At 33.9% G+C, this 13,267-nt stretch overlaps 1 long non-coding RNA gene across 1 annotated transcript; it reads right to left on the bottom strand.

Annotated features, from left to right (window-relative positions):
* Nucleotides 1-5,058: 5,058 nt before the first annotated feature.
* On the bottom strand, nt 5,059-12,607 carry LOC115494994 (uncharacterized). Its single transcript, XR_012055655.1, has 3 exons — nt 12,546-12,607; nt 10,880-10,935; nt 5,059-5,486 (listed from the first exon to the last, which is right to left on the bottom strand). It is a non-coding gene; the product is annotated as an uncharacterized lncRNA (long non-coding RNA).
* Between the last annotated feature and the right edge of the window lie 660 nt (nt 12,608-13,267).

Raw genomic sequence — 13,267 nt, 5'->3', positions numbered from 1 at the left:
TATAAAATCCTAGGCGTTATTTACAAATCACATGCAATGAAATAGAGTTGGTAGTAAGACCATTAAATACTTTTGAATATTTGCAATATTTGTGATTGTTTTACTGCAGTTGCTTTGGTTTTCTTTTTCTGTCACATTGAACAATAAGCTTTGGAAAAAAAATTCTTTTAGCATTGGAAAAATACCCAATTTTATGATTCACTTGCCATTTCTGCAGACCTGAATTCCCAGGGGACAACATGAAAGATTATTTCCATTAACTCAGACACACAGTAGTAAAATGTAATTTTTAATGTTATATTTAAAATTATACTAATATACTAAAAAAACTTAATAGAATTACTGTGATGAAGACAGCTTTCTATATCTGTGTGGTCTTTTTTCAATTCTTTCATGTGCCATTGCTAGATCTACTGATATACATTTGAATACTTCAGGAGGAACACTATATGTTAGCTCAGTTTTCAAGGTTTTCCTGAATAGATGCATTCCCTGCCCTCTGCTGTGGGAACATTATTAAATTGAGTAAGATATAAATTATCTTGTGTGTTTTTATAAAAATGTCATCCTAATCCACCTAAAGAAAAAAGAAAAACACCAGTTCCATTATTTCAGTGGAATACTTTGTGCTAGAATCCCAGGAAATAGATAAAATACACTAATAACAAAGGGGAAATACAAAACAAAGAAAACAATAAAGAAGTTAAATGCTAAAGAAACCATATAGAAGACAAATGGAGATGAAGCTAGTTTGGTTGATTTCTGATGGGCCATCCTGAAAACTGAAAGAAATAGGATAATGAAGAGAGACCTGTGGTAATCTCAGAGGTAATTTCTTGAAAAGAGGTAAATATCTGAAAAAAGAAATTTCTTAAAAAATGCAGCATGAACAAATTGATACGTTAAAAATAGATGTGTCAATCACTTCCTGTCAGAAGAGAACAGGGTTTAAGAATACAATTCCTTTAACAGACAATACCAAAAGAAAGCCAATGGAGTACACAAGAGAGAGGCTACTTGCAAACCAGAATATCTATCTGGGAAATCACAAAATTAGAAAATAGCAATGAAAGGCACATCAAAACGCTGTCTAAGCCATTTCTCAATCAAAATATATGAGCCAATAAATCAAAATTGTTCCTGAGAGATAGGTTTTATCTCCTCTCAAAAGTGTCCCAGAATCCTAAGGTCTGAGAAGAGCTGTCTTAAAAAATAGAGAAAAAAATCCTACGCCATCCTACAACACAATCTGCTTAATAATATCCCAATCAATTACAAAAGCTATCACCAGAGTTAAGGCTTAAATTTGAGAAGGACTAAGGAAACATAGTAATGTGCTTTTCACAATATCATTTTGTAGTCTATTTTATTTTCATTTATTCTTTAATTCTTTATATTAATTAATCCTCTAGATTAAATTATAATTTAATCCTTTAGAAAAAATAAATTGGAAGTACATACTTTTTTTTTAGAAGCAGCACAGCAGAAATAATGTTTCTAATAAAGATATTAGCAAACATATTTTTATTTTTTGCTTATATAATTTTAAAATTTATTTTGAAATATATGTTGGCACACTGGCCTTTCATTCAAAGATGATTATCTTTATAAGACCACTTAAATGTTGCTCGTTTATAGAGCATGTTATAGACATGCCAGACACTCCTTTTCTAATTTTGCAATGTTATTTATCCTTGTTGAGGCGGTTTTATTATCAAAAACGGGTATTTGTGTGTCATGATCATTATCTATATTTTTACATTTATTTACAGTCTGTCAAGATACTTTCCAATACTAAACCTGTGTTTTGATATAAAAATGGCAATTTCACATAATAAGCAAACTAGATTACTTGATATTACAGCATATCCCTTGAACTATTTAAATTGTGGGTTCAGCTCAAACGTGTGCTTTCTGTCCTGTGAAAGATCTCCTGTTGTGAGATTTACCATATCACTTTTTTTTCTAAAGAAACCTACAAATCTGAAGATGCCACAGTTTGCGTATTACTTGATCAAAGCACAAGGAAAAATAAGGATTATTATTGTTTTCCATATAAACAATGTATTTTCCCAATTTAATCAAAATGTCAGCCCATTTTCTCTAGAAATAAGTTCTAAGTCTCAAACAAACAAAACAAATGAAAAATTTTTCAAGTCAAAATCTCTCCAATATCTGACTCAAACACTGAGCTTACATTTTTTGCTTATTTCTTATTTTAATCTTACATCCCAGTGTTTTAAAAAAACAAAAGGACAAATCCAAATATGGATTACTTGTAGGAAGGTGCCTTGGAGATGCATTTGTTTGCAGTTTGCTGAGGCCACTCTGCTTTATCATTACAGGAGTTCTATAACAGAACATATTCTTGTTAAACAATTACTGAAACATTTGATTGCTTGCCTTTAAAAGTAAGGACCAAACAGCCAGTTCCTTGCCCCTATCTTCAAATCATGAATCTGTGGAGAAATTTAGAACTTTCTTGACTTCAATGGAGGACAGGCTAAGAAGGAATGTTTGGGTTTTATACAAGTAAAGAATTTCACAGAATGCGAAAACTAGATTATGGCTTTTGAAAATGAAAAAATCAAGTAATAAAACAATGGAGTCTAAAATAAAGCATGATAAGAAGCAATTTAGGAGGAAAGGACAGAGATATAATAAATAAAAACAGCTGGGTGAAAAGCTAGAAGACTAATGAAGAAAACCCAGAAACTGAAAGAAGCAATAGATAAAAATACTGGAAATTCACAATAAAATGATTAGGCACTACAGATGAAAATGTGAGTGTACCTTCGGGAAAGCTGAAAAAATCCCATAATCATCTGTTGTACACATTTCAAAATCTTTGCTGGAGGAAGGTGTCCTGTAATTTTGAGATCTATATTTATTAATGTAATTGACATAGCAAAGCCTAGGGGAAGAGCTGCCCTGCTGATGTGCAGGTTGCTTGCTGATGCCTTGCAGTTGTTTCTCTCAACATGTGACACTGGGGAACAGATTCTGCAAAGTGCTGCTAACATGGAAGTTCAGCAGAAAACCCTGCACTCCAGCTTCTTTTTTTTCCACCCTTTTTTTTGTTTTTATTCTTCCAATATGCAGACATTAATGTTAAAAAATGCCTCCTTCATAATTTCACTGCTGAGCCAAGTAATAAAGTTTCACTTTTCTGCTGATTGGATCAATGCTACAGATCAGCTGTGGAGAAAACAGCCTGCATGGAAGGAGAAGGAATCAGTCTCTGTGGTATCTGAAGCTTTTCCCCTTGCTCTGTTAGTGCAACACTAACGTGATGATGAGAACACTGAAGGCCCAAAGGACAACATGGAGACTACGGGAAGGATAAATCCTCCTCATAGATTCTCTTCCCAGCGCACAGAGCATCTCGACAGTTGCTGTGCTAGTCTTTATTAAGAGAAGCTGTATGTTCCTCAGGCTCTGAATACCCATGAGGGTTTACTGATTACAGAACATTTTCTGATACTAAATAGTGTACTTAGAGTGACATAGCAATTAATAACAAACACAACTGAGTATATGGATTCAGCTGGGCATGGGAAGCCATGGTTTTCAAATCACTTGCTGATTTTGTAATAGCTGACTTGAAAGTCCAGCTGTGATATGCAACTATAGAGCACTATATCCATTTGAAAGCTATTTGAACACATGGAACATGAAAAGTAAATGCTAATGAGCCATTTAACTCATCAATACATTTTATTATCCTTTATACTGACAGCTGTCACCAGGATTGCTATGGTATGTCTTTCAGAATAGTAAATACTCTTTTATTTGCTATGTGGGTCAGAGAGAAGGAGCCCCATAAATAAAAAGCTTGTACTTGACACAGAAGGGTGGTTAAGCATTGCAGTATCTCCTTTGCAGTGTGAAAGATAAAATTATACAATTTTATTGGGGAAATAATTGAATTTGGTAGATAGAATCATCTCCAGTTTCAAAATTATTTACTCTCAATTTTCTGAAACAATTAATTACTGTAGGAACTAAAAAGAAACTTGACCAAATTGCCTTATCTTTCAGATAATCACAGGAAGCAAAACACAGTGATGTCTGGAATGCTCAAGTCTAACTACATATACAAAGTAAAAAAAGAATGTTTTGAGTAAGTATTTTAAGTACATTTTGGTGATTGGTTTGATTAGAGATGATTATTTTAACAACCTGAGACAGCTAGCTGAAAATAGTAGCATACTTACTGATTTCTCCTGGAAATCTTGGCATCTGAGTCAGACATACAATAGCCATGGATGTTGATGACATATAACAAAGAAAACCTTTATCTTCTTTCCCCACCCTTCTTTCCTCACTCTAGTAAGTAGGCTGGTTTCAGTGAATGATCTTTGTTCACACCACTGCATTGAGGGGTGAATCTAGTGTGCATGAATAACAGAAGATATTGAATGCTCCTCACTTTACTTTTAAGTTGATGGAAAATGATCACTAATGAGAGCTGAGAGCAACATCATTTTAGCATTAGCTAAGTAACAAAAAGTTGTTATTCTTTACTCAATGGTATGATGTTCCTGTAAATTTATGAGGACGTGAGAATGAAAGTATAGTAGGTAATAATTGAGTTTATGACTGCATTTGAAATATTAGTGACAAGTCCTTCATTTCTACAAAAAGCTGTTAAAATGTTCCCTCAAAGTATTTTTGGAAAAAGGTGGGAGTAGTTACACTTTGCCATTATTTCAAATGTATTGTTCAGTACATACAATTTTCATCTTATATCTATGGAACTAGAGTGGAATCTTATATAAACTGCTATTTCATTTAGCTATTTTTTCATTTGCGGAAAGAGATATGCTTTCAGTTTTTAAGGCTAAATTGGAAAATCAAACCAATATTTTCCTCATATGTTAACCTATTTATTTTCACTATTAATAATGTATATATTATACATATTTTCTTTTGGAATCATACTTTAAAATTGATGTACTATAATTTAGAAGAATGCAGAAAGTACTTCGGTGAATTTTCACTGAAAGAGATAAGGCTGGTAATAATAATCAGATTTTTTGAAAGGCACTGTTAAGGCAGAAGTATCAGTTCTCTTTATATAATTCCAAGTTTTCCACAGCTTTGTTTTGAAAAGTTTTCCACAGTTTTCTACAACTTTGTTTTGAACAGTGGTGAACTTTCATTCTGAACTTTCAAACTTCAAACTGGACACCTTCCAGCAACATAGATAACACTGAGATTTTCCATAGACTGGTTTTTGCTGTAATGGAGTTCTTTTTCTTCATGGCAGCCTGTATGGTGTTGTGTTTTTGAATTTGTGACTGAAGCAGAGTTGATAACAAACCAAGTTTTGGGCTATTGATGAGCAGTGCTTGCACATCATCAAGGCCTTTTCTCTCCTGCTCTATCTCCCTCAAAATTGTAGGCTGGCAGTAGACACGGGCAGGAGAACTGATGCAAGCTGGCCAAAGGGATGTGTGCCACTCATATGACATTGCACTCATCTATAAAACAAAAGCAGAGGAACAGAGATCATTTGTGGTAATGGCTTTCATTTTCCCAAGTAAACCTTCCATGTACTGGGTTTTTCCCAAATTACCTGGACATCTGCCTGCCAAAGACAAGAAAAATTGTTAATTTGCTTTGTTTGTGCACACATTTTAGTTCACTATTAAGCTGCCTTAATCTTTACCCAAGAATTTTTCTGATTTTTGCCCTTCCAAAACTTTACCCTAGTCACTGGGAGGGGAGTGAGTAAAGGGTTGGGGTCTTATGACCAGTGTCAGTGTCACAAATACCATTAGATAGCATAGGAAAGTGGAAAAACAAGGCTACCCATTTGGTCAGTCAGATTTTCCAAGAAGTGAGATCAGCTGAGGGTGCCAGAAAAAGTGAATAAGGCTGTATTTGGGCTATATATACAAAAAAGGGTCTTTTTTTTTCTGTTTGTGTCTGATGTTAGTGATTAGTATTAGGTAAGCATGGTGGAGGTTGGGGAGCAGGGTGGGTGTGCTGTTACCTTAGGCAAGCCAAGGGTTGATGATGAGTCAATGGAAGAAAACAGCCACTGTTTTTGAAGCTTGTGAGTCCCTCAAGATCAACCTTATCAACAACAGAGAATACTGCAAGGAAGAGGCAACAGGTGATGGTCTGGGCTATGCTCACTGCTAAAGGAACTAGTTCCCACCTTCTTTAGAAGAGGTGAAACAAGCACTGTCTACAGAGGTAGCTACTTACTGGGCTAATACTGACATTACTTTAGATAAATTTAGTTTTTCCTATTTATGAAATTTATTTTTTCTTTAATTCCTCTCCCTTAATACTGAGAAATTATTTATCAGAAGAAAGATATGCAAATGTACTAGTGTTACCAGGTAGATTTTGTTTGTAGGCTTATGTTTTTAAGGCTAAATTGTAGGCTTGTGTTTTGGTCTTCTTTTTATTATAACTATCCTGCTTTGCAGACATGCATATTGAAAACAGAGAGAAGGAAATATAATGATGAAAAAAGTAAACCATTACCCAAAGCTTAAACAAAGGAAATACTCTAAACCATGAAAAATTCAAGAGTACAATTTCTCTGAATTAGGCAAACTGAGACTTGAATAAGTCTTGCAAAAAGCGCAGACAAATAAATGTCTGAACCAAACTATGGAGTGCTCCCTCCAGTCATTCTCATTTTTAAAATGGGGAAAGTCCTGAAAGGTTGGGTTTCATCCATAAAAGTTTTGATTATACTATATTTTTTCCAAAGTATTTTAATCTTATGAATTCATGTAATTTTAGATGTATTTTTTTTAAGCAAGTGAAGTTTGCAATATTCAGAAAGGGCAATGATTAATATTTCCAGCAAGATGTTAGGGAGGAACTCAGGGAATAGAAAGAAAATATCCCAATGTTATAGGTATGTAGACAGTGTCTTGCAAGGATGATATGCATTGAATTTACTAGATTTCAATCAAAACTTTGTGGATATTATTTCTGGTTTTTCTTTTTTACTCCATTCCCTTGGTGATACATTTTACAGAAAGCAGACATGCATACTCATAGTGCATTGGAATAAACTTTTAGCGTGCCTTCTAAAATGCATACTCTCCTGTATTTTTTAGGTAGTATGCATCATTTTTAGTTTTTATAAAGTCTAGGAAAACTATTAGTCGATTCAAATGTGGCTTGGCATTCAATAAATTTAAATCTTGTGAAAATTCAAGCCTGCACTATAGTGAATGTCATTTCTGTATGCAGAGAACATTCTTGACCAGATACATAGCAAAGATCTAGTTTGTCAAATTTAGCTGCTTCATGAATGGATCATAGGTGGTTGGCTCTGGCACACTCATAAGAATCCAATTTAAGGTGGATTTTAATTAATTAATTAATTATAATCAAATCTAATTTCACATGCAGTTCAAGCCTGGATGTATCTAAAACCATCATGGCCATATTGGACACATATGAGCTCTTTCTTTATAGTTAGAAAGCTCTTAACAAAGAGTCCAACATAGTTTATGTTGCCTTTCCTTATCAGAAAGATAAAGGAATCCTCTTGCTCATAGGCATCCAGCAAGAGGCCAATGGTCCCCTAGAAGGACCTACTGCCTTAATTCCTGCATATAGTAATTTATGCTTGTCTTTAGTCCTTACTGAATTTTAACTTAATGAATTAAATCTGTTTCTCTGGTCTATCAAGAATGCTGTGAATTCTAATCCTATCCTCCAAAGTGCTTTCAAACATTTGCATCAGATTTTATATTGAAACACTTTATTCCATGAAGAAAAGCATTATTGAAGATATTTTCCACTATCTTGTCCCCTGCAGAACCACTGCAAAACTCCCCTAATGTGGCCAAGGGTAAGTTAAGAATCAGGAAAGTCATTGTCAGAAATTAGTGATTAGTCCTAATAAATTCCACGGTCATTTGATTCTGTCACCTTGTTATTCTTTTCAGTCAAATTCTCATATTTCAAAACTGATACAGCAATTTTGCTTATAGCAACTATTTAATCCAAGCAACTTCACAGAAAATAATATTTTCAAGTAATTTTTCCATCAGAATGTTTTTTCTGGAAATTGCAACTGGATATGTTAATTATTTCACTGTTTATAAGATTTAAAGTGATCCAAACTATCAGACTTGTATCTTAAGGATGTACTGTATTCTTTGTTTGACTACATGAATTTTCACTGGTTTGAGACAGCCAGTGCAAAATTTTTTCCAGGTACTTGAAACTATAACCTACTGCATTGCTCTCATAGCAACAGCCTTCACTGACACATCTACCTGCTACTTGGAAACCTTGACACATTAGGTATTAGCTGCCATTGATGTCACTTTCTCACCTTAAAAAAAAAAAAAAGAGAAAAGAAGGACTGGAGTTTTAAACAAAAAAAACCAAAGTTGAGGTCTGTCTTTCCAAAACAGTGAAACATTTTCTGTTTTGACAGTTCATTCTTTCAAAGCCTATATTATTAACAGTTATTCAAAACAGAGACTATACATCAGATATCAAGTCAATAAATACAGAATTATCCAGCAGCAGACCCAGCAGAGCTTTATATTTCATATTACTATTAATGTCCAGTAACAACTTTTACTGTTGTCTTTTTCTGTACCTTCCTTTTCTTTGGAAGGACAAAAGAAACAGAGGAATCTCCAAAGGCTGTCTATCATATTGGTATAGAGAGTAGACCATATATTCAAGTTCAAATAAGTATCATAGCATCTAGGAGACAGGACTGAAATTCTTAATAAGGCTAATGAGTACTTTGTACCTATCAACTCCAACATATGTTGCAGCTCCAATTTATGTCACCTATTACCAGGCAATTTACAGTTTCTTCTATTCAATCCAAGGACCACAAAGGTAGGCTTCATTTTCTTTTTCCTGGTACTAAAGTCATTAGGAAACCTGTCATTCAAATTTCAGGAACTGGACTGCAGTAAAGTATTTATAATCTAAATTTTCCTTATCAAGGTGCTAATTATGCTTTGACTTGATGGATATCACATGTGCCCAGATGAAGATGGTGGGATAGAGTGAACCTGTGATTGTTGCTTTCCTCACTCTTCACTGGTCCAGCTGGATGCCCTGCTCTAGCTCAGGCAGTTCCTCTGGCATTTATGGCAGTTTTATAAATCTCCCTGAATCTTATATTTGAATAGTGATATGACAATTGTTCCTGAGATGAGAGCTACAAGAGCAGAAGGGAATATACTAAAAGGTATAAGAAGGTGATATGATGCAAATTTTCAACTAAGGGTGGTATGATGTAAGGCTTAGAATAAATGTAATGATAGAAAAAAATGTGAGAACCTACCTTTGAAACAATCAAAATGAAAGCTTTTATGTACTAAATCAACCGAATTGGACCCATAAGAGGATACTGCCATAGAGAGTGAGAACAAAGTTGTATAATTTGTGCATAGTCAAAGAAATGAAAATCTGAATACATGAAAAATGGTTAAACAGAAAGATCAAGAGCTAGCAAAAGTACAAAACTTTTCACAGAAAGAAGTCAAGAGCAGTTAGGAGTGTTGTTTTCAAATTATACCAGAAAGTATTTTTTTTTTGTCTATTGGAAAGATCCTCAGTCCTTTTACTTTGTTATCTGTTGAACCAAATAAGAAAACTGATTTACTTTTATCTAACATCCACTGTATCATTGAAAAAGTAAGTACAAAATCTACCACTATCAAGGCTTTGGTGAATGAAGAAATGCTTGATACAGTAATGTTGGCAGTGTTGAGGGATGGCCTAGTATTGCTTCTGTCTGTGATATGGAAGCACAAAGCAATGCTGAATGAATAACTGGCTACTGGAATAATTGTGACGTGTCAAATTCAAGGATAGATATCTACAGATTTAATGAAGGACTGACTGAACAATATTTGGAGCAGAAGACCAGGTGTGCTGTTAAGAAAAGGAAGAATAATTGTCCTAGGTGAATTACGAGGTCATCTAATGCCAGCTGTGAAGAATACGGCCAAGAAAATGAATATTGATATTGTAATTATATCAAGAGGAATGACATCAAAACTTTATACATAGCAGAGAAAATGCCCTTTAAAGACTGGGTAAACTCTTGCTCAGAATGGCTTTTGGCAGGGAACATGCTTCCGTTCCTACAGGAAAAAATACAGGGTAGAGAAAAACTACCCTGTCATTTCGAGACCTTCAGATCAGATAAATCCAGAACTTGCAGCTAATGTTTTAAAGAAATACTGTATTTTAGATTCCATGGATGGAACACACATTGCAATGAATACAAAGAAGAGTCAGAAAATAGGGAAGACACTGAAAGTGAAGAATAGATTGAATATAGTGAAGAGAATGACAATAAAGTTAGAATGTAAAAACTAAGAATATAAAGACAAGTATTAGTATAGCATGTGGGGAGAGTACAGATTAGTGTAGTTGGCATGGTGCATTTACATTTCGATTGTGTGATTGATAGATTTAGACCTTGCCTACCTCTGTCACTTATATCCACTGTTGTGGAGCATCTGCAGCACTGTGGCTTGTGCTGATATAACACTGAACTAAAATGTTATAATGAACTGGGTTATAAGACTAATGAAAAGAAGTCCAAATGTTTTTGATATTGGTATTGATTTTGATATTGAATTTGCAATCAGCTGGAATCATCATAGTTTAGAGACCCTTGGGGCATAATGGAAAAATTGACATCTTGAATCAAAGGAAAAGAATTCATGATCCAGTTTAACTACTAGAATAGCATTGCATATACATGTTGTCACTCAGTACTACTTTCTTCTTTTTATTTTTTTCTTTTTATATTATCATATTCTAATTGCAGTTTCAAGTTACACATGAAAACACTGATTATTTATGTCACCAACTATTTCCACCATATATCTTTCATCAAATACAATACCTGTATTTAGAGATCATTCTTGCCAATTCAGTCTTCACTGATCATCATCATTCAACCTAGAATGCAAGAGTGGCACAGTTGCATTACTGGAGTTATTCTGCATGACAACAGAGCAGTGGACAGGGGCACCAGACACAAAGTAAATAATGGAAAGACTTTAGATAAGTGAAATGTGTTAGAGAGTCGATGTATTCAACCCTCTTATCGAATAGTTTAATTAGGATTTTTGTTTTAATTTCAAAATATTATCAATATTCTGCTTTTTCTTTCTCTTAAGAAACAGTGAGAGTCTTTGTCAGCCTCATCCCAGTACAGATCTGACATCACAAAGCCTCAATAAAGAGAATCTGCCAGTTCCTGCAGCACTGAACCACAGCTTTTGCAGTGGTTCAGTCACATCTTGTTAACTATAGTCCCACAGACTACCTATTAAAAAAGCAGCATAAGCCATTCATTAACCAATCACCAAGTTTTGGGGTTGTGCCTGTAAGAGTGAGCAGTTTTTGATTCATTTTCTTGTAAATAAGAACTAATGGTGTGGAATGAAAACTTAATTATAGGTTAGGTTAAAGAGCTGATAGGATGGTTTTAGTCTTTGTTCAGTTAATGATCAGAGTACTGTATCTGACCACTGGTATTTATTTTTACACAATATTTATGCAAATTCCATTGTGAGGGGATAAAAAGCTATATATTCTAAATTATTTTTAATTTATATTTGTGATTTATCTTCTTTTGTGGGATGAAATTTCTTTTTAGAAGAATTGGAAGATGAAACTCTTTTACCCTTACTTGTTGCTTCCTAAAGAGACCTTAACCAATTTTATTATAAATCAAAATTATAATTTTTAAATCTCTAGTTTGCTATAAAATTTTCTTTGACTAGACCAATTACAGCTATGATATTCTTTGCACATACCTTTTTTTTTTTTATAAAAGAATTCACAGGAAAATAAAATTAATCCATGTTCTTCTAAAGCATACCATCTGTTGAAGTTTTACACTAACATGATAGAAATAGTTCACTGTAATACCTGGTTTTATTGGAAAGATTTATCTCCCCCCTAGGCAAATTAATTCATGAATGAACTACAATATATTTTCTGGAAAAAAATGGTCACAATTATTGTTTGTTCTCAAAAGCTTTGAATTCAGGTTCATGCTCTAGAACTTTGGATATTTTAAACTGATTCACACATGATTTTTGAAGTTAAAAAACTAAAATAGTAATCTTCCTTCCATCTTTCAATAACTGGCTTGTGTTAGAGTCCCTGAGAGAGATAATACTACGTATATTTTTTGTTACCTTCTCATCTAACCATTTTCAAACCAATTTTTTTAAGTCATGAATATGACAAAAAAAAAACCCCAAAAAACAAACAAACAAAAAACCCAACGAAAACAACTGATTTGGATCTGATCCAACTCTGAGGAAAATATTTTTCAGTTCATATTAAATGTATCAGCTTCTATAGAGTGCAATTAATGCAACAGTTCCATGAATGCCACAGGTGAGGGAAGACAAGGAATTTAAGCTTTTGGGACAGATAAATTTCAGTGTAAAGCTTTGACATGATCAGTTGTTAAAAATCAATTATTACATAGTAATTAGTGTAGCACTTCAAATAACAAGCTCTTTAGAAAACTAGTTAACTGAAAAACTCACCATGGAAAACCTTATTGTTTCCTCCTTCAAAGGAGTGGTTTAGGATTACAATAAGGTGACCTGGAAAAAGACAACATAGGGAGATTATGAAAAAAAATTTCAGTAGAATAAGATTTTTGGCATGAAGAGAGTGGATTGAGATAAAAATCTTCTCAACACTGTGATGATCACACTTGTCAGATTCAGAGACTCAAAAAATTTCTAGCCAATAGGGACCAGGTTAAAAATATTAAAAGATTTCTTTTTTTTTTAACAGATTTTTGCTAGAGCATGCTCTGGATTTAACAAGTTTAGATGGTTTTAGGGAAGCTACAGAAAAGATTGAAAGGGTAAGCTGTGGGTTGCTAAAGAGACCTACCATACTTGAGCTGAGAAATTCTTTCATGTGAAAATAGTTTGATCTTCAACAGATATTACAGGGCATGGTTATATAACTTTCTTCTGTTCCTAGTCTTCCTGTCTACATATTTGCTTTGGTTCACCGCTGGAAAAATAATGTTAGGTTAGACTGACTCTAGCTCTTGGCCAGTGAAACAATTCATATAGTCTTGAAGCCTACCAAAACTATTGACTTTGAAGGACTGTGGATCATGTGGATCAAATGCTGTAGTGAAAAAAGGAAGTACAGATGGTGCAGTCCATGGGCATCCTTAGGTTTGTGCTCAATTATACACCTAAGTTCTCTCTCATCATACTCTTTATGAAGGAGTGGAACTGCTCTT

Source organism: Taeniopygia guttata, chromosome 4, assembly GCF_048771995.1.
Source record: "Taeniopygia guttata chromosome 4, bTaeGut7.mat, whole genome shotgun sequence".
Taxonomy (NCBI): domain Eukaryota; kingdom Metazoa; phylum Chordata; class Aves; order Passeriformes; family Estrildidae; genus Taeniopygia; species Taeniopygia guttata.
The sequence above is the reverse complement of the archived record's forward strand: the minus strand, read 5'-3'. Positions and strand labels throughout refer to the sequence as shown.